Source organism: Panthera tigris, chromosome E1 (genome assembly GCF_018350195.1).
Source record: "Panthera tigris isolate Pti1 chromosome E1, P.tigris_Pti1_mat1.1, whole genome shotgun sequence".
NCBI lineage: Eukaryota > Metazoa > Chordata > Mammalia > Carnivora > Felidae > Panthera > Panthera tigris.
In genome coordinates this window covers 38,135,739-38,157,187 of record NC_056673.1, presented here as the reverse complement: position 1 = coordinate 38,157,187, position 21,449 = coordinate 38,135,739, and the positions used below count along the sequence as shown (strand labels likewise).

At 37.4% G+C, this 21,449-nt stretch overlaps 1 protein-coding gene across 5 annotated transcripts in view; it reads left to right on the top strand.

Moving 5' to 3' along the window:
• Positions 1–21,449, top strand: part of FBXL20 (F-box and leucine rich repeat protein 20) — a 95,799-nt gene that overhangs the window by 27,142 nt on the left and 47,208 nt on the right. The window contains exons 1-3 of one of the 5 annotated variants that reach the window (XM_042967835.1): positions 5,246–6,585; positions 7,269–7,440; positions 7,536–7,659. The exons of 2 other annotated variants lie outside the window; for them this stretch is intronic. The gene's annotated coding sequence lies outside the window, so the exon portion shown is untranslated. Of the gene's footprint in view, positions 1–5,245; positions 6,586–7,268; positions 7,441–7,476; positions 7,660–21,449 lie in introns of those variants that run through there. 2 more of the 5 variants (XM_042967834.1, XM_007085776.3) reach the window with 2 other exon arrangements.

Sequence of the window (21,449 nt, the reverse complement as noted above, 5' to 3'; positions counted from 1 at the left end):
AAAAAAAAGAAATGTCTTTAAAAAATATGAAGGATATCCCAACATTTAACAATGGAATGCATGTAGATTTGTGGAAAATCTCATCCTCATTTTCTTCATTTTGCCTTGGAATCACCACTGGTTTGGGGAGATAGGATCAAGTATACTGCCAAAGAACAGAGTCATCAAGCTTATGATTTAGGTTAAGTCCTACTTTGATCATACATATAGTAATGATACTGGCCTGTCATTGATTTTCATTTAGATTCTTCATTTATGCTTAAGAAAAATAACCATAAATATAAGCCTATATTTTAGTACATTCTGTAATCCTCAGGTAAATTACATTTCTTTATTTCTGTTGGTTCTCTTTTTGTTTCTTTTTTTTTAATTTCCAGCTTTATTGAGATAAAGTTGACATGTAAATGTGTAAGTTTCAGGCATACAGTGTGATGATTTGGTATATGTATATTTTGCAGAATGATTACAACAATAAGGTTAGTTAACACATCCATCACCTCACGGAGTTAATTTTTGTGTGTGGTGAAAACATTTAAGATCTACTCTCTTAACGACTTTCAAGTATACAGTACAGTAATGTTAACTATATAACATGCTATACATTAGATTTACAGAACTTACTCATCTTGTAAGGAAATTTGTAACCCTTGATCACCTTTACCAATTTCCCCCACCCTTCAAGACCCTGGCAACCACCACATATAAGTAGGTTATACAGTATTTATCTTTCTCTGACTCATTTTACTTAGCATGCTCATCCATGTTGTTAAAAAGGCAGGATTTCCTTTTTATGGCTGAATAATATTCCTGTGTGTGTGTGCGTGTGTGTGCGCGCACACACACCCAGAAGTAGGATTAAAGATTATAGGGTAGTTTTATTTTCAAGTTTTCGAGGAACCTCCATACTGTTTTCCATAGTGGCTGTACCAGTTTACATTTCCACCAAGAGTACACAAGGATTTCCTTTTTTTCACACCCTCACCAGCACTTACTGTCTCATGTCTTTCTAATAATAGCCATTGAAACAAGTATGAGAGATATCTCATTGTGGTTTAGATTTGCATTTTCTTGATCATTAGTGATGTTGAACACCTTTTAATGTACCTGCTGGCCATTTATATATCTTCTTTGGAAAAATGTCTATTCGGGTCCTTTGCCCATTTTTTATTTGGGTTACTTGGCTTTTGGCTATTGTTGTATGAGTATATATTTGGGATATTAGCCCTTTTATCAGATAGATGGTTTGCAAAAATTTTTCCCATTCTGTAGTTTGCTTTTTCATTTTGCTGATCATTTCCTTTGCCATATAGAAGCTATTTTTTATTTAAAAAAATTTTTTTATTAAGTAAGCTCTATGCCAGCCCAAGGTAGGACTTGAACTCATGACCCTGAGATCAAGAGTCACATGATCTACCGACTGAACTAGTCAGATGCCCTTGGAAGCTTTTTAGTTTGATGTAGTCCCACTTGTTAATTTTTACCTTCCTTGCTTGTACTTCTGGTGTCATATCAAAAAAATCATTGCCAAGATCCAATGTCAAGGAGTATTTTCACTATATTTTCTTCTAGGAATTTCACAGTTTTGGGTGTTAGGTTTATTTCAGTCTTTAGTCCATTTTGAGTTAATTTTTCTCACGGGTGTAAGATACATGTCCAGCTTCATTCTTCTGCATATGAACATCCAGTTTTCCCAGCACCATTTATTGAAGAGACTATCTTTTCCCCAAGTATTTTTGGGTCCCTTTTCAAATATTAGTTGACCATATATCCGTGGGTTTATTTCTGGGGTCTTGATCTGTTCTGTTGGTGTATGTGTCTGTTTTTATGCCAATAGCATGCTGTTTTGATTACTGTAACTTTGTAATGCAGTTTCAAATCAGGAAGTGTGATGACTCCAGCTTTGTTCTTTCTCAAGATTGCTTTGGCTGTTTGGGGTCTTTTATAGTCCCATATGAATTTTAGGATTATTTTTTTCTAGTTCTGTGAGAGAATGCCATTGCAATTTTGACAGGGATTGCACTGAATCTATAGAACACTTTGGGTAGTATGGACATTTTAATATGATTAATTCTTACAATACATGAACAGGGGACATCTTTCTATCTGTGGCTTCAGTTTTTTTCATCAATGTCTTATAGTTTTTAGTGTACAGATAGATCTTTTACCTCCTTGATTAAATTTATTGCTAAATATTATTTTTGATGTTGTAAATGGGGTTGTTTTCTTTATTTTTCAGGTAGTTTGTTGTTAGTGTATAGAAATGCAATTGAGGAACCTGGGTGACTCAGTCAGTTAAGCATTCAACTCTTGGTTTTGGCTCGGGTCATGATCTCATGGTTTGTGAGATCCAGCCCCAAGTCTCTCCCTCTCTTTCTGCCCCTCCCCTACTCATCCTCATGTGTGCTCTCTCTCTCTCCAAATAACTGAACTTATTTAAAAAATGCAGTTGATTTTTGTATATTGATTTTGTAACCTGCAACTTCAGTGAATTTATTTATTTAGTTCTAATAGTTTTGTGGTGGAATTTTTAAGATTTTCTATATATAGGATCATGTCATCTGCAAGCAGACACTTCTTCCTTCTGATTTGTATGCCTTTTATTTCTTTTTCTTGCTTAATTGCTCTGGTTAGGACTTCTAATACTGTGCTGAATAGGAGTGATGAGAATGGTCACCCTTGTCTTGTTTTTATTTTATTATTTCTTAAAGTTTTATGTATTATTTATTTCAAGAGAGAACAAATGGGGGGGAGGGGGATAGAGAATCCGAAGCAGGCTCTGTGCTGACAACAGATGTGGGACTTGAACCCACAAACTGTGAGGTGATAACCTGAGCCAAAGTCAGACGCTTAACTGACAGTCACCCAGGCACCCCTTGTTTTTTATTTTAGAGGAAAAGCTTTCAGTTGTTCACTGTTGAGTGTGATGTTAGCTCTGGGCTTGCCATATATGGCCTTTATTATGTTGAAGTATATTTCTTCTATATCCAATTTGTCGACAGTTTTTATAATGAAAGGATGTTAAATTTTATCAAATATTTTTTCTGTATTTGTTGAGATTGATATTTTTTTTTAATTTTTTTAATGTTTATTTTATTTATTTTTGAGAGACAGAGAGAGATAGCATGAGCAGGAGAGAGCAGAGAGAGAGAGAGAGGGAGACCCAGAATATGAAGCAGGCTCTAGGCTCCGAGCTGTCAGCACAGAGCCCGATGCGGGGCTTGAACTCATGAGCCGTGAGATCGTGACCTGAGCCGAAGTCGGATGCTCAACTGACTGAGCCACCCAGGAGCCCCATGAGATTGATATTTTTATCTTTAATTAATGTGGCATATTAGTGTGGTATCTCACACTGACTGATGGTGTGCTGAACTATCATTGCATCCCAGGGATAAATCCCACTTGATCATTGTGTATGATTCTTTTAATGTGCTATTGAACTCGGTTTGCTATTATTTTGATGAGAATTTTTGTATCTAGATTCATCAGGGATATTGGCCTATAGTTTTCTTTTCTGGCTTTGATAACCAGGTAGTACTGACTTCATGAGATGGTTTGGGTGATTCTTTTTTCTTCTTCAATTTGTTGGGAAGAGTTTGAAAAGGATTGGCATTGATTCTTCTTTAAATGCTTCCTGGAAATCATCTGGTCTTGGGCTTTTATTTTGGTGGAGGTTTTTAGATACTCATTCAGTCTCCTTCGTAGTTACTAGTATGTTCAGATTTTCTACTTTTTCATGATTTAGTCATGGAAGTGTTAAAAAAAATAAACTGACGCACATTAAAATTTTGAATAATTTATTTGAGCAAACATTGCTTCAAATCGCACAGTGCCAACCCAGATGATGTTTTAGGTGTGCTCCACCCATAGGACCAGGGGAAAGGTTTTTATAGATAAGATGCAGAAGGAAATTAAAGAAATTATTTGGCTATCTCTTAAATGGTTGCCTTATTTGAGATTGTTCTTATGTTTGATTTTTTTTTTTTTTTTTCCCCAGATTCCAGTGCATTGACTCTGGCTTCAGGTTTGCATACAGAGGCTACAGAGGTTTTGGTTTCCATACCAAGGCATTAGAGCCACCTCAGTCTAATGGCCTTCTTGTTTAATTACTTTAACAGTAGGTTGTCATGTTTCTAGGAATTTATCCATTTCTTTTAGGTATTCTAGTTTGTCAGGGTATAATTGTTCATAGTGGTCTCTTGTGGTCCTTTGTATTCCTTTGGTATCGTTTGTAATGTTTCCTCTTTCATTTATAATTTTATTTATTTGAGTCCTCTTTTTTCCCCGTGGTTAGTCTAGGTTTGTCAGTTTTGTTTATCCTTTCAAAGAACCAGCTCTTAGTTTTGTTTATCTTTTCTATTTTTTTTTTTTTTTTTTTTTAAGTTGCTTGCAAGCAGGGGAGGGGCAGAGAGAGAGACAGAATCCTTAATCCGATGCACGGCTCGAACTCACAAACTGAGATCATGACCTGAGCTGAAAAGAGTCGGATGCTTAACTGACTAAGCCACCCAGACACCCTTACTGGTTTGTTTTATTTCATGCATTTCTGCTCTAATCTTTATTACTTCCCTCTACTAACTTTGGGCTTAGTTTTTTCTTTTTCTGGTTTCTTCAGGTATAATCTTTGCTTGCTTATTTGAGATCTTTTTTTTGAGATGTTTATTTTTTTGAGAGAGAGCAAGCTGGGGAGGGGCAGAGAGAGAGGGAAAGAGAGAATCCCAAGCAAGTTCCACACTGTCAGCACAGAGCCCGATGTGGGGCTTGAACTCACGAACTGTGAGATCATGACCTGAGCTGAAACCAAGAGTTGGACGTTTAACCAACTGAGCCACCCAGGCACCCCTTTTTTTAAATATAGGTAGTTACGATTATAAGCTTTCATCTTAGAACTGTTTTTACTATGTTCTGTACTTTTGTTATGTTGTGTTTCCATTTCTGTTTGTATCAAAATATTTTTTGACTTCCTTTTTGATCTCTTCTTTGATCCATTGGTTGTTCAGTAGTATGTTGTTTAATTTGCATGCATTTGTGAAATTTCCAGTTTTCCTGCTGTGACTGATTTGTAGTTTCATTCTTGTTACATTATGTTTTATAATGAATAAGTGTTGTGATCTTTGCCCACAATTCCTGGCTCACAACTCCCCAAGCCCTTGGAATTTCCTAAATGATAAGAGCAATGGAAACATCTTTTTTTATAATATTTGATTTTTTTTCTTCAGTTTAGAGCCATAAAGGTGAAATGGCATGTTGTTATTCATAACAAGCCCATTTCAACCACACCTGAGTTTATGTTAATAAGGTGACTTTTGGAAAGCCTCTAGTAAGCCTTTAAGGATGGAGGCTGGTTGCCAAAGAAACCAATCATGACTAGAGGGTTGGAACTTTCAGTCCCATCCATCTATTCTCCCAGCCCCACCTATGAGGAGGAGAGAGGGACTGGGAGTTGAATCACTCACAGATGGCCAGTGATGTAATCAATCATGCCCACGTAATGAAGCTTCCATAAAAACTCAAAACTCATGAGGTTTAGAGAGCGTTGCACACCCCAGTTCTTAATGTGCTCGGGACCCTTTGGACCTCATCCTATATACCTCTTCATCTGGCTGTTCATCTGTGTCCTTTATAATAAACTGGCAAATGTAAGTTAATGTTTCTTTGGGTTCTGTGAGCCTTTCTAGCAAATTAATTGAGCCTAAAGAGGGGATCATGGGGACCACCAATTTATAGCCAGTTGGTCAGGAGCACAGGTAACAATCTAGGTCCGCAGTTGGCATCTGAAGTGGGGAGTCTTATAGGACTAAGCCCTTAACCTGTGGGATATGATGCTATCTCCTGATAGTGTCAGAATTGAGTTAAATTTGTAGGATACCCAGTTAGTGTTTACTAGGATTGGAGAATTGCTTGATAGTGTTGGAAAACACACATCAGAATACAATTGTGATCAAGGAAGATACTTGATATAACGTCCTTCTTAATTCAATTTGTTGAGATTTGTTTTGTGCTCTAACACGTTCTGTCCTGGGTAATGTTTTGTATGCACTTGAGAAGAATGTGTATTCTGCTGTTAGATGGAATGTTCTGTATATGTCTCTAAGATCGATTTGGTCTATAGTGTTGTCAGATCTTCTGTTTCCTTATTGATTCCCTGCCTGGCAGTTCTGTCTGTTGGTGAGAGTAGGAATATTGCTGTTTATTGCTCCCTTTAGTTCTGTTACTGTTTGCTTTATATATTTAGGTGCCTAAAAATTTACAATTGTTATATCCTGTTAATGAATTGACCCCTTTATCATTGTATAATGACCTTCCTCATCTCTTGGTTTCTTTAATTCTACTGGTTCTTTTAGTGGTACAGAACTTAATTTCCTCTAGTTCAAGCTCCTTCTCAATGAGAGAATCTACTCTGTGACACATCCTTGAAATTGGGAAGGCGGGCTGGCCAGTAATGGAGAGAGCTCATAGCTTTGTAAATTTACTTAAGCTTTGTTTGTTTTAATACAAATTGCCTTCATTCTTCTAGGTTGGCTATCTGGAATAATCTAGAACTACTTGATTCCAAGGGACAGTTCTTCAAGATATTTGATAGCAACTGTAAATGTTCTTCCATTCAAGATTTTGAGTATTCATCTCATTTTTACCATTTTCCCTAAGACTTAGTTTTAGAGCCTCTCAGTATCCTGGGATCCATCTTCTAAATGATAATTAGTTTCCTTTCTCAAATGTGACATTAGAGTTATTGATAACCATTCAAAATAAAGAGTAGGGTGGTTTTCTAGCTTGATATAGTCCTTATGCTTCCCATTAGTGTCCTAAGATACAGTCTTTCTTTTAAAATTTTTCACAGTAAGTTACATAAATGACTCATAATAAACCGAAACTAAATTTTTTGTGAAGCCAGGTTTCCTGTTTTGTATTTATGTAACTGGTAATTGCCTAATCTAAATGCAAGATTTTTTAACTTACCCCTATTTAATTTCCTCTTGACACTGCCCTTTAGAAATCATATTGAATCGTAATTCTAAGGTCTTATTTATCCTGATGGGTTTTTTGGTCTCCACAAGTTTAGTAAGTGTGCTTAATGATTTTATGCTAGACATCCAAAACTAGAATTTTTATCAAACGTGGTGGTTTGACTGAGTACATGTATTTCTTTTCCTCTTCAAATAGTACTCAAATTACAATAAAGGAATAAAAAGAGGCATAAGACCCCAGGGACAAAAATGAGTGGAAGAAGAAGAAACCACCACAGTTGAGAAATTTTATCTATTTTTTAGAAGATACAAAATGGATAGAAGAGTGTTAAGTAATTTAGCCAAATGGAAGAAGTTATACCCCGGGTTTTCTGCAGAGACAAGCAAGCGAGTTTACCCAGCACAACCTCCCCAGAGACTCAACATTGGTAGCAAAATGTCTCCAAAAAGACAAGGATGAGGCTTGAGATTAAAAGTAGGTAATGTTAAAAAAAAAAAAAAAAAGTAGGTAATATTTTAAAGTTTTATATGAAGTGGTTGAATCATGCAAACTACTTCTTCCCCCTCTAGGAAACTGGGGATTTTTTTCTCCAAGAAAATGGAAGCTGAGGGTTCTGGACCCAGGAACATCAGATGCATGAAGAGGATAGGGATTTGGAGCCAAGGAATTAAATGAAAATCTGCATACAGACTGGTGGGTCTTCGAAATCACAATGAGCTTCCATTTAGCTTCTTAATGCCATTAATAGGAATGTGCAGCCAAAGAATAACCAGATTGTTAAGGAAAACCTCTAAAATGAGAGGCCAAACAAAAGAGACAAGGCAGAGAGCAAAGGGGAGAAAACTAGGGTGGACAGCAAAAAGGGTTTTAATCTCTATGATTGAATGTTGCATCTTCAAAAGAACAGGATGTTATTTTGAAAATCTTTCAACAAGAAATAACCTTTAAAAATAAAAAGTATTCTAATCGCCCCCACCCACAATAGTGGAAGGATTGTAGGTAAAATTGAAGCAATTTCCTAGGAATTAGAACAAAAAGATTAAATGAGGGAAATAGGAGAAAACTAATTTTTAAAATTAAAGATAGGAGGTTCAATATTAGACTAATAGAAATACAAATATGAGAGGACAGAGAAAATAGTAAGAAATGATACCCAAAAAATATCCAAAGCATTTTCCAAGTCATAGATTTGCAAATTGAAAAAGCTGAAAGAATAGTAAAAAGACAAAGACCAAGAGACTTGATTATGAAATTTCAGTAAACTGGGGATAGAGAGACTTTACTAAAAGCTTCTGGAAAGAGTATCTAGAGGTTACATTCAAAGGACCAATCAGAATGGCGTTACATATCCCAGTAGTAATATAGAAAGATAGAAATGCTGGGGTGCCTGGGTGGCTCAGTCGGTGAAGCGTCCGACTTCGGCTCAGGTCATGATCTTGCGGTCCGTGAGTTCAAGCCCCGTGTTGGGCTCTGTGCTGACCACTCAGAGCCTGGAGCCTGTTTCAGATTCTGTGTCTCCCTCTCTCTCTGACCCTCCCCCGTTCATGCTCTGTCTCTGTCTCAAAAATAAATAAACGTTAAAAAAAAAAAAAAATTAAAAAAAAAAAGAAATGCATCAAGCTGTGTCTTCATGTCTTCGGTGGGAAAGATTTCCTACCTATAATTTTATTCCCAGCCAAATTATCAATCAAATGTGAGTCTAGAATAAAGATATTTTTAGACATACAAGTGACTCCAAAATTTCCGTTCTTTATCTTTAACATTTATTTATTTATTTTGAGAGAACAAGAACATGCATGCATGGGGGAGGGGCAGAGAGAAAGGGGAGAGAGAATCCCAAGCAGGCTTCACACTGTTCAGACTCCTGAAATGTGAGATCATGACCTAAGCTGAAATCAAGAGTTGGACACTTAACCAGCTGAGCCACCCAAAACTTCAGTTCTCATGAGCTTTTTTTGTTTACAAGTTGCCCTTATTACATAACAATGAAAAAGAAATCAGATTCAAGAAGCAGAATTCAAAGAGAAGAGCTAAGGAAGAGCCCAAGGTGACAACTTTGTAGCCAGTCCGAAGAATTCCCCAACAGAGTAAAAAAGAAGTAAGAGCAAAGGGTTTGGGGAAGGTACAGCTGCAGGAAAAAACAGTATCTGATGTGTTTGAGCTTATGGAAAATATTGATAGACATGTGACAAATGTTGGAGCTTTTGAGGAAAAGTTAAAAATATATAGAGGGATGCCTGGGTAGCTCGACTGTTGATTTCAGCGGAGGTATACATGATCTCACAGTTCGAAGGATCGAGCCCCACATTGGGTTCTGCGCTGACAGCATGGCATCTGCTTGGGATTCTGTCTTGCTCTCTCTCTGCCCCTCCCCTGCTCATGTTTGTTCTCTCTCTCTCTCAAAATAAATAAACATTAAAAATCTGTATATAGAGAAAGTAGAAACAAATGAGGTAGACGTTAATTTGTAGACAGAAGTACATTGCATTGTCTTTGTTCTACTTGGCCTAGCAATACTTGGACTAGTATCTCTCTATAATCATAGTCACACTGACTCTTCATTTAAACAAAGACTGTGATAAAATTACAGTGAATATGGAGGGGGAGGTAGAAGTTGAAGCTAAATACTTATATTCTGTGGCAGGATGTCAGTAGATAACATCTAAATTTGATAAATCAAGCATATTTAGAAAAAGACAAATACCAGAAGAACCTCCTAGAAGATTCTATAGGATGTACAGATAGGGAAGAGTTTGCTGTTTTTCCAGAGTCCATTTGTCTTGGTTGATTTTTTATATAAAAATTCAGTGGGGGCACCTGGGTGGCTCAGTTGGTTTAGCATCCGACTTCAGCTCTGGTCACGATCTCACAGTTTGTGAGTTTGAGCCCTGCATCAGGCTCTGTGCTGACAGCTCAGAACCTGGAGCCTGCTTCAGATTCTGTGTCTTCCTCTCTCTCTGCCCCTCCCCTGCTCGCTTGTTCTCTCTCTCTCTCTCTCTCTCAAAAATAAATAAACATTAAAAAAATATTTTTAATAAAAAATTTAAAAAGTTCAGTGAAATTGTATGGCATATTGTAGAGACCTCTTTTCAGATATTTATCAGTTAATCAATACCAGCCAGATAATCTAGCTATATCATTCATCCTTTGTTTAGCTGTCTTGTTCATAATAGGACCGTTGTCTAGCTCATATCATGGCCTAAGAAGTCTAATACATTTCCTTGGTCTATTAACTTGGTATCCCTTTTCCTTAATGACTTTCTCGCAAAGTTATTTCTTCACTTCTTTAAAAAATCTTTGTTCTAATTTAACATTGTTTCTCTTGGTTCTTTTTAAATTTAAATATAATTTCTGGCATGCAGTTAGGATATCTAGGGTGCTGTGTACTTTATTTGTTTCTATGTTATCTAAAACAGGGGAATGCTTTTACCACAAATATATACCGTGGCTATGTTAAAATACTATTGCTTTGGAAATATTTCCATAACAGTGAGATGATTTAGAACGTGTGTTTGTCAGTGAATTGTAAAATTACTATCTGACATATGTCTTGGAAAATTCCACAGCTTCTGCCAGTTTTCAATTTCTGGCACATTGACTAGAATTTGTACATGAGGAAATCAAACTCTACTTTCCCTTGATTTACCAACCCCTGTGACATTTTGGAATATGAGATTAGAGGTTAAATACTTGCTAAACCTGAGTCAAATCCCATTATTGCCTGGCTGTATCTACTCTTAGTTCTCTAGTGTGTATATAGATGGGGTGGGGCTAAGGGAAGTGAAGGAGGAGGAGAGAGAAGCACAAGTAATTATATTGCTGCTTTGAATTTTCCGTTCTTTCCTTTCGCGTCATGACCTGGAAAGAAGTTTTCAGTAGGGCATGGAAGATTCCTGGATTTAGCAGCACCCAAAATGAGCTCCAGTCATACCCAGTAGTCCATCAAAAGTTCACGGAATCCTCAGGGCTCTAGAATGTTGCTGGGGATAGTTAAAACCGAGTAAGTGAAAGAAATAACAGGAAACAGAATGAAAGTGTATACTTATTTTATACTTAGAGCAATGAATACTGGAGCAGTGGTAGTGGATATAGATTTTGGTTAGTAAACAGGACAGAAGTCAGGATGAAAGAAAGCTCAGAATGTTGAGTCAGATGTTAAAAGGTGTCCAAAGCAGAAAGTTTGACCTATTAAGTAATGTGTCTGTTTTCTACATGTATCCCTTCCATGGCATTTTTAATCTAGGAATTTCTTTTCTTATGATAAATTTACTCATGAGATGGTAATGTATTGGCCATAGTTTTTTTTTTTGTTTTTTTTTTTTTTAATGAAATTGTATTTCTACTAGGAACAAGATGTTAGGCAGAGGAATTACAAACTTAACTTTGTTTTAGGTTTATTTAGCCATACAAAAATGTTTTTCCTCTTAGATTCTGGCAAGAAAATCAGCCAATCGGAAAAACATCTGGTGTTAGTTGAATGAAGGAATGTCATAATCAGTAAAAATTACTTATAGGAAAAAAATAGTAAAAAGCTTATGTAGCTTTAACTCTTGGTTTCTTTATGAAAATTATTTTATTTTATTTTTTAATAAAAATCTTTAATGTTTATTTTTAAGAAAGAGAGAGTACGAGCAGGAGAGGGGCAGAAAGAGAGGGAGACACAGAATCTGAAGCAGGCTCCAGGCTCCAAGCTGTCAGCACAGAGCCCCACCTGGGGCTGGAACTCGCGAACCGCGAGATCATGACCTGAGCCACAGTTGGACACCCAACCAACTGAGCCACCCAGGTGCCTGTATTTTTAAAATTTTTAAAAATCTATTTTTGAGAGAGAGAGAGAGAGAGAGAGAGACAGAGCATGAGTGGGGGAGGGGTGGAGAGAGAGAGAGAGAGAGAGAGAGAGAGAGAGAGAGAGAGAGAGAATCTGAACCAGGCTCCAGGCTCTGAGCTATCAGCACAGAGCCTGATGTGGGGCTCAAAGTCACAAATCACAAGATCATGACCTGAGCTGAAGTCAGACACTTAACCGGCTGAGCCACTTAGGCGCCCCGGAAAATTATTTTAAGGAGAGGAAGAGCTCTTTATTATTTTATTTTAATTAATTATTTTTAAGTAATCTCTACACCCAACATAAGGCTCAAACTCATGACCCTGAGATTAAGAGTCACATGCTCTACTGACTGAGCCAACCGGGCATCCTAAAATTTTATTCTTTTTTTATTTTAAACATGAAAGACCCTTGTTTTCTATTTATTTTTTCAAGTTTATTTATTAATTTTGAGAGAGACAGAGCACACGTGTGCAGGGTAGGGACAGAGGGAGAGAGAGAGGGAGAGAGAGAATCCCAAGCACGTTCTGCATGCCAGTGTAGAGCCCAGTGTGGGGCTCGATCTCACAAATGGTGAGATCATGACCTGAGCCAAGATCAAGAGTCGGACACTTAACTGATTGAGCCACCCAGGTGCCCCCTGAAATTTCATTCTTACTCTCTTACTGAAATTTTCCTCCAACCAAAATATTTGACCCATGTTGGACTACCCTTTTATGTCTCAAGTTTTACTCAAGTTCAAGAGTCATAAGCTTTAAACATAGAGCCTATGGAGCGCCTGGGTGGCTCAGTCAGTTAAGTGGCCGACTTCGGCTCAGGTCACGATCTCGCGGTCCGTGAGTTCGAGCCCCGCGTCGGGCTCTGTGCTGACAGCTCAGAGCCTGGAGCCTGTTTCCGATTCTGTGTCTCCCTCTCTCTGACCCTCCCCCGTTCATGCTCTGTCTCTCTCTGTCTCAAAAATAAATTAACGTAAAAAAAAAAAAATAAATTAAAAAAAAAATAAACATAGAGCCTGTTTTTAATCGTTTTTGGTGTTAACAACCACTAAAACTTAGTGGCTTAAAACATTTAATTACGCCTGGCAGGACTTGTGTTGGTCACTGGAAAAGTCATTCATGAAGCTGCAGTTATCTAGTGACTTGACTGGGACTTGAGTCGTCTAAGATAGCTTCTTAACAGTCTGACACCTGGGTATCACTGTCAGCTGGTACTCTTTTCCACATGGTCTGTCATCATTCAGAAAGCCTGGACATTTTCTTACATGGTGGCATGAATGTTTCAAGAAGGTAAAGCTTCAGTGTCTTTTAAGGCTTAGCTTTGGAAGTAACAGTGTTACTTCCATCACATTGTTTTGGTTAGATCAGGTCACCATGTCAACTCAGATACAGAGAGTGGGAAAACAGACTGTACCTTTTGAAGGGAGGTGCAGTAAAATCCCATTGCAAAAGGGCATTGCCACAAGGAAATAAGATTTATTGAAAGCTGTTATTATGAGTTTCTACTATGGTCTCCCTCTGGCTCCAGTATATCACGTGCAAAATATCCCCTCCCAGTCCTCATGTGCAGTTCCTCTTGATCCAGAGACCTAGGAACTAAAAAGAAAATTTATCTGCCCCATATACACAATATACACTGTTGTCACAGGAATAGAATAGTGGCTATAGACATTCCCCTAAAAAGGGGGAGATAACACATAGCACATGGCACATAGCAGTTGTTGGTTCATATCAGTTCTGAAATCTAGCTGGGCACATATTGTCAGGGTCATCTACTCCAAGAGCAGGAAATGTGCCTTGACTGGGAAATGTGACTAGGGAACTTCATGAGAATGGTTCCCTAATCCATTGTTCTCTGTGGTTCTTGGTACCACATTCTGGACTCTTAATGCTGCTTTCTAAGAAGTCTCTCCTTCTACATAAGAAATGTCTTATGAAGCTGAATAGCTTTCTCAGCATACTTCCTTCCTATAGAAAATTGGAATCCCACAGGCCTCTTTTCATTTTGAATAGTCTCTGTCCCTTTTAATCCAGCTGGTACATCTTCCTTTAAAATTTGTAGGATTTTCAGGGTCGCCTGGGTGGCTCAGTCAGTTGAGAACCCAACTTCAGCTCAGGTCATGATCTCACGGTTTGTGGGCTCGAGCCCTGCCTCAGGCTCTGTGCTGACAGCTCAAAGCCTGGAGCCTGCTTCAGATTCTGTGTCTGCCTCTTTCTCTGCTCCTCCCCCTCTCACGCTCTGTCTCTCCTTCCTTCAAAAATAAATAAATATTAAAAAAAAAATTTTAATTTCTAGGATTTTCTATGAATCTGATTTGTGTTCTACTATGTCCCCCAAAGCTACAACATTAGAACTCATTTTTTAAGACAGGCCTTTCTCTACTTTGGTTGTGTCAGGCTGTTGTAGCTTAATTCCCTTAAGCTTCTTAGAGGACTTTTTGTCTAGTTGAGAGAGTCAAGTAGTCACGGCTTTAAGATTTTCTGAAGTTTGGGGCACCTGGGTGGCTCAGTCGGTTAAGTGTCTTGGTTTCAGCTCAGGTCATGATCTCATGGTTTTGTGAGTTCGAGCCCTGCATTGGGCTCTGCACTGGCAGCATGGACCCTGCTTGGGATTCTGTCTGTCTCTCTCTCTCTCTCTCTCTCTCTGCCCCTCCCCCACTCGCACTGTCCCAGCCTCTCTCAAATAAGGTAAAAAAAAAATAATATTTTTATAAAATTTTCTGAGGTTTTTAAAAGGAGCTTGTAGTCCCATCTTTGATCTGATATTTATCCTGTGGGTAGTTCTTATTTTGAGAATCTTAGGGCTTGAGAGACAGATAAAGAATAGTTTTATTTTCCAGTGTGCCAAGTTCTAGGCCCGCTATATTTCTTCTACTGATTTTTTTTTTTTTTTGCAAGCTCTACAGTTCCCTCTTTAGTGTATTTCTTACCATCCTTTATCATATGCAGGTAAAAGATGAATTACCACTTTGAAAGCAGCTGATATAAACACGTTTAATGACTAAAGGAAATCAGATTTAAATAATTTAAGAGGAATATGATGACAGTGGCTTAAATAGAGAATGTCAATAAAGAGATATAAATTATATTAAAAAAAAAAAGAATCAAATGGAAATTCTGAAGTTGAAAAGTAGAACAACTGAAAAGGTTACCAAAGGAGGAACTCAAAAAATCAAATTGGAGGTCACACAGAGAGAGAGAGAATCCATGAACTTGAAGAAAGAACAATAGAAATTATCCAATTTGAAGAAAAGAATGAAACAAAATGAGCAGAACTCAAATCTGTGAGACATCAGCTGTGCCAACAATACATACAGTAAAGTCTCAGATCGAGGTGGGAGAAAGAGAAAAAAATATTTGAAGAAATAATAGCTGAAATTTTCCAAATTTGATGAAAACCATATATCTATGCATACAAAAATATGAGTGAGTAGGATTAACACAAAGCGGTCTACACCTGGGTACGTTCTTATTGAACTGTTTAAATCCAAATACAAAGAAAAAATATGGAAAGCAAGACACAAAGACTTCATGATATATAAGGGAACAGCAATATGATTGACAGCTGACTTTTTCACCAGAAACAACAGAAGCCAGAAAGCACTTGGATAACCATTAAAGTGTAGAAAGTAAAATTTTCCAATTAAGAATTGTAGATTCACAAATCAAGAAAATGAAGAAAACAACCTAAAGAATGGGAGAAATTATTTGTAAATCATATATCTGATAAGGGTCTTATATCCAGAGTATTAAAAAAAAACTTACAAATCAGTTAAAACAAAACAACCCAGTTTTACTCAAGGACTTGAGTAGACATTTCCTCAAAGAGATATACAATGGGCCAACAAACACATGAAAATTTGCTCAACATCATTTGTCATTAGGGGCAGGCAAAGCAAAACCATAACAAAATACCACGTTCTATCCACTAGGATGGGTATAATTAAAAGTAGAAAAAAATAGGAAAATAAGTATTGGCTAGAATGTGGAGAAATTTGTTGTTTTTTTTTTAAGTAAACTCTGCCCAACGGACTCGAACTCATGACCTCGAGATCAAGAGTTGCATGCTCTCACTGACTAGCCAGCCAGGTGCCCCTGATGTGGAGAAATTTAAAACTTTTTACCTTGTCGGTGGCAATGAAAATTGGTGCAGTTACTGTGAAAAACAGTTTGGCAGTTCCTTTACAATCTAGAAATTCAACTCCTAGGTAGATACCAAAGTAGATGAAAGCAAATATTCATAAAAGTACTTGTGCACACATAATGTTCACAGCAGCAGTATTAACAAAGGCCAAAAGGTTGAAACAATCTAACTGCATTGACAGGTGAATGAATAAGCAACATTTGGTATATCCATACAATGGAATATTGCTCAGCCATAAAATGGAATGGATCACTGAGATATAGTACTATATGGATAAACATCAAAAATGTTATAAAAATGAAATAAGCCAGATATAAAAGATCACATACTGAATGATTCCATTTATGTGAAATATCTAGAATAGGGAAATCTGGGGGCACCTTGGTGGCTCAGTTGGATAAGCTTCCGACTTCAGGTCACGATCTCACAGTTCGTGAGTTTGAGCTCTGCATCAGGCTCTGTGCTGACAGCTCAGAGCCTGGAGTCTGCTTCAGATTCTGTGTTTCCCTTTCTCTCTGCCCCTCCCCTGCTCATGCTCTGCCTCTATCTCAAAAATAAACACTTAAAAAAAATAGAGTAAGGAAATCTATAGTGATAGAATAGTAGTTGGCTAGGTCCTGGGAGTGGGAGGATATGGGGTGGTAGGTCTTAGGAGTGATTACTTAATGAAGACTGGGTGTTCTGGGGGAATGAAAACTTTGAAATTAGAGAGACAAGGCAGTTGCACAGCATTGTAAACACTAAATGCCATTGAATTGTGTAATCTATGTGAATTTCCTTTCAAAAATAATTTAAGTGAATTCTATATCCAGCAGAGCTATTATTGAAAAATACAGGCAAAGTAAAGACATTCTCAGAATAGCAAACACAGAGAATTTGTTGTTAACAGACATGAAATACTGCTTTACATGAAATACTAAAGGAAGTCCTTCAAGCTGAAAAGATATGATTCCAGATGGTAACTTGAAGGAAAAGCACTGTAAAACTTAATTACAGGAATAAATATAGAAGATTATAAGTAGTTTTTTCTCTTATATTAGTTCAACTGAATTAAAAGACCGTTGTGTAAGACAATAATTATAAAACTGTGTTATTGGGATTTTAAGATAAGTATGTAACATATGATAATAGCAAAAAGGAGGAGGGATGAAATGGATTTCTGTTGGAACAAAGTTCCTATATTTTGCCAGAATTAAATAAGTAATAATCTAAAATTGTGATAAGATACTTTTTCTAAACAACAAAAAAATTACAATGATACTGTAGAAAATACCTACTTAAAAGAAAACAGTAAAAGAGAAACAGAAGAACAAAAGACATGAGACATATAGAAAACAAATAGCAAAATGAGAGACATATCCAACTAAATCAAATAATTACATTAACTGTGAATGAGTTACATACTTAAAAGGCATAGATTGTCAGACTGGATTTAAAAAAAAAAAGATTGAACTTTATGCTGTGTAGAAGAGGCACACTTTAGATTCAAAGCCACAGATAGGTTGAACATAAATGAATAGAAGATGTACTACATACTAGCCTTAAACAATCCTAGAATGAACCCCCAGTTTGGGGGTGCCTGGGTGGCTTAGTTGGTTGAGCGTCCGACTTCGGCTCAGGTCATGATCTCACAGTTCGCGAGTTTAAGCCCCACGTCAGGCTCTGTGCTGACAGCTCAGAGCCTGGAGCCTGCTTCAGATTCTGTGTCTCGCTCTCTCTCTGCCCCTTCCCTGCTCATGCTCTGTCTCTCAAAAATGAATAAACGTAAAAAAAATACAATTTGATTCACATTAGCATCAAGAAGCGTAAAATACTTGGCAATAAATGTAACAAAAGACTTAATACACTGAAAATTATAATTAAGTAGGCTGCAAACCAGCATGGGGCTTGAACTCATGACCCTGACATCAGGAGTTCCATGCTCTACCAACTGAGCCAGCCAGGTGTGCTAACACTGAAAATTATAAAACATTGCCAAGAAAAACTAAAGAAGATGTTAAAAAAAAAAAAAAATCCAAGTTCACGGTTTAGAAGACTCAGTATTGGGGTGCCTGGGTGGCTCAGTCGGTTAAGCGTCTGGCTTCGACTCAGGTCATGATCTTGCGGTCCGTGAGTTCGAGCCCCGCGTTGGGCTCTGGGCTGATGGCTCAGAGCCTGGATCCTGCTTCCAATACTGTGTCTCCCTCTCTCTCTGCCCCTCCCCCGTTCATGCTCTGTCTCTCTCTGTCTCAAAAATAAACATTTTAAAAAATTAAAAAAAAAAAAAAAAAAAGAAGACTCAGTATTGTTAAGATGGCAGTTTTCTCCAAATTGATCCATAGAATCAGTGTAGCCTCTATCAAAATCCCAGCAGGCTTTTTTGCAGAAATTGGCAAGCTGGTTCTAAAATTTTTATGGAAATGCAAAATGAAGAACACAATAAGAGGAGTTACACTTCTGATTTCAAAGTGATATAAAGCTATGTTAAGCCAGTGAGTTATTGCATAAAGATAGACCTATAGATTAATGTAACAGTATAGAGAATCCAAAAATAAACGCTTACATTTGTGGTCAGTTGATTTTCAATAAAGGCAATTTAGTGGGAAAAGAATAGTGTTTTAAACAAATGGTATTGAAACAATTGGATATCTGCATGGTAAAAGATACACAACTGCACCTCCAACTGTATGCCAGAAATAAGTCAAAATGGATCATACACTTAAATGTAAGAACTAAAATTATAAAACTTCTAGAAAAAAACATGGCAGATAATATTTATGACCTTTGGTTAGGCAGAGTTCATATACAGTTTTCCCCTGCCATCTGAAAGTAGAGTGTTCCTGTGAAATCTTTTGTGAACTGAAATGGTGCAAAGTGAAGAAGCAATTATTATTAATCTATATGGGAAATTTATTGAGTGTTCCTAGACCCTTCCCCCCCAAAAAAATCTCTTCAGCTTTTCTGATGCCTTAGGATACATATTGCTAATAGATGCACAAAATAAATCTAGATAGAGCACAGAGGCTCACAGACACAGGTCAAAGTTGTAGCACCTTGACACTGAGATGCTGACTGCAGTTCTTGGGGAAGGAGCTTGGCAGCACCACTCTCACTGCTCTAGGCGCACACTATGTAACGGCTCACTGTAAAACAAACGCTGAACACTCTTCACTTTTTGACTTTTTTCATAAAAGCGAAGATCCTCTTCAGTTATCTTGGTTATCAATTAAGAGATGATATCAGTTTATTAGTTAAAAACAGCTACAAATGTAGATCTTTCATAAAAGCAAAGTCACATAACAGACTTTCAAAAAGTAGGGAATCCTTATATGTGACATCAAAAAAAGCATGATCCATTAAAAAAAGGTAAATTGGACTTTATCAAAATTAGAAACATTTGTCCTTCAGAAGATACCATCAAGAAATAGAAAACACAACCCACAGAATGGGAGAAAATATTTGCAGACCATAGAATCGGTAAAGGGTCTGTATATATATATATATATATATATATATATATATATATATATATATATATATACGTATATATATATATGTATATATATACGTATATATATATATATAGGCCCATTATATATACAGAGTCCTTAAATATATAAAGAACACTTGGGGTGCCTGGCTGGCTCAATCTGAAGAGCATGTGACTCTTGATCTTGGGGTTGTGAGTTCAAGCCTAACGTTGGGTGTAGAGATTACTAAAATAAATAAATAAGCTTTAATAAATATATATATCAATCAAATGATTTGAATACATATTTCACCAAAGAAGTCATTTGGCTAACATGAAAAGATGCATTAGTATTTAGGGAAAAGCAAATTGAAACCTTGATATACCAACTGGCTAAAGCTTAAAAGATAGATAAGAACAAGTGATAGCAAAAATATGGACACACTGGAACCCTCATACATTACTGATGAGGCAGTAAAATGGTCTAGCCACTTTGAAAAATAATTCATCGCTTTCTTTAAAAGTTTTTTTTTTTTTTAGTATAATTTATTGTCAAGCTGGCTAACATACAGTGTATACGAGTGTGCTCTTGGTTTTGGAGGGTAGATTCCCGTGATTCATCACTTACATACAACACCCTATATTCATCCCAGCAAGTGCCCTCCTCAATGCCCATCACCCATTTTTTTTAATTTTTTTATTAAAAAAAATTTTTTTTTAACGTTTATTTATTTTTGAGACAGAGAGAGACAGAGCATGAATGGGGGAGGGTCAGAGAGAGAGGGTGACACAGAATCTAAAACGGGCTCCAGGCTCTGAGCAGTCAGCACAGAGCCTGACGCGGGGCTCGAACTCACGGACCGCGAGATAGCGACCTGAGCCAAAGTCGGACACTTAACTGACTGAGCCACTCAGGCGCCCCCATTTCTTTAAAAGTTTAAAATAAACTGAGGCACTTGGCTGGCTCAGTTGGTGAGCATGTGACTCTTGATCTCGGGGTTGTGAGTGAGCCCCATGTTGGGTTTAGAGATTACTTTAAAAAAACTTGTTTTTTTTTTTGTTTTTTTTAGTTTATTTTTGAGAAAGAGAAAGAGAGCTTGAGTGGGGGAGGGGGGGAAATCTTAAGGGGCACCTGGGTGGCTCAGTCAGTTGAGCATTAGACTCTTGATTTTTGCTCAGGTCATGATCCCAGGGTCTTGGGATGGAGCCCTGCATCAGACTCTGCACTGAGCGTGGAGCCTACTTGAGATTTTCTCTCTCCGCCCCCCTCCCTCCCTCCCTCTCTCTCCCTTTCTCTCTCTCTCTCTCTCTTTCTCTCTCTCTCTCTCTCTTTCCTCTCCCCTTCTGCCCCTCCCCTACTCGCTCATGCTCTCAAAAACAGGTCTTAAAAATTTTTTAAGTTTAAACTTGGGGCACTGCTGAGTAGCTCAGTCGGTTAAACATCTGACTTTGGCTCAGGTCATGATCTCACAGTTGGTGGGTTCAAGCCCTGCATTAGGCTTTGTGCTGACAGCTCAGAGCCTGGATCCTGCTTCAGATTCTGTGTCTCTTTCTCTTTCTGCTCCTCCCCCTCCCATGCTCAGTCTCTCGAAAATAAATAAATGTTAAAAAAATTTTGTTTTAAACAAACAACATAGACTACAACCCAGCAGTTCTCCATCTTAGATTCTATACATAAGAAATTAAAACATATATCAACCCAAAGACTTAGAATAATCATAGAAGCATTATTCATGATCATTAAAAAAAAAAATTGTAGCAGGGGTGCCTGAGTGATGGCTCAGTCATTTAAGCATCCCACTTCAGCTTGGGTCAGGATCTCCTGGTTTGTGAGTTCTAGCCCCACATGGAACTCTGCACTGGTGGTGCAGAGCCTGCTTGGGATTCTCTCTCTCTCCTTCCTTCTCTCTCTCTCTCTCTCTCTCTCTCTCTCTCTCTCTCTGCCCCTTCCCCACTTGCACTCTCTTTATCAAAATAAATAAACTTTAAAAAAAATTATTATATTTATAGCAATCTTGATGTTTGTCAGCTGAGAATGGATAAACAAAATATGGCATTTCACAAACTGAA